The following is a 351-nucleotide window of genomic DNA, read 5'->3' on the forward strand; positions in this document are numbered from 1 at the left end:
ATAGGGATGTGGATTGCTGTTCGTTGGGGTGGGGCCACCGCGCACGGGCTGCCGCCGGCGAGGCCGCGGGCGGGAGGAGCAGGGCGCTGCACTGCTCCAGCCAGCCAGCCGGCCGGCCAGGCGCCGCGCTGCCGCTGTGGCCGCTGCGGGCGCTGCAGGCTGCGGCGACTGCCCTCGCCTCGGCCTCCGCCTCGCGCCCGCTCCCTTGCTGGCTGGCTGGCTGGCTGGCTGGTTGGCTGGCGCCGCACCAGCGAGGTGCCCTGCCCTGCCCCCTGGCCCCAAACAGGCCCCCACCACCAGGCCCCCTCCCACCCACCCTTACCCCTCCCACACACCCACCCACCTCCTTGC

At 76.1% G+C, this 351-nt stretch overlaps 1 protein-coding gene across 1 annotated transcript in view; it reads right to left on the reverse strand.

The window, feature by feature from the left end:
* Positions 1-351, reverse strand: part of CHLNCDRAFT_143922 (hypothetical protein) — a gene marked incomplete at both ends in the record, with an annotated part of 2,787 nt that overhangs the window by 1,437 nt on the left and 999 nt on the right. The window lies entirely within an intron of this gene.

This window comes from Chlorella variabilis (assembly GCF_000147415.1).
Source record: "Chlorella variabilis unplaced genomic scaffold CHLNCscaffold_6, whole genome shotgun sequence".
NCBI lineage: Eukaryota > Viridiplantae > Chlorophyta > Trebouxiophyceae > Chlorellales > Chlorellaceae > Chlorella > Chlorella variabilis.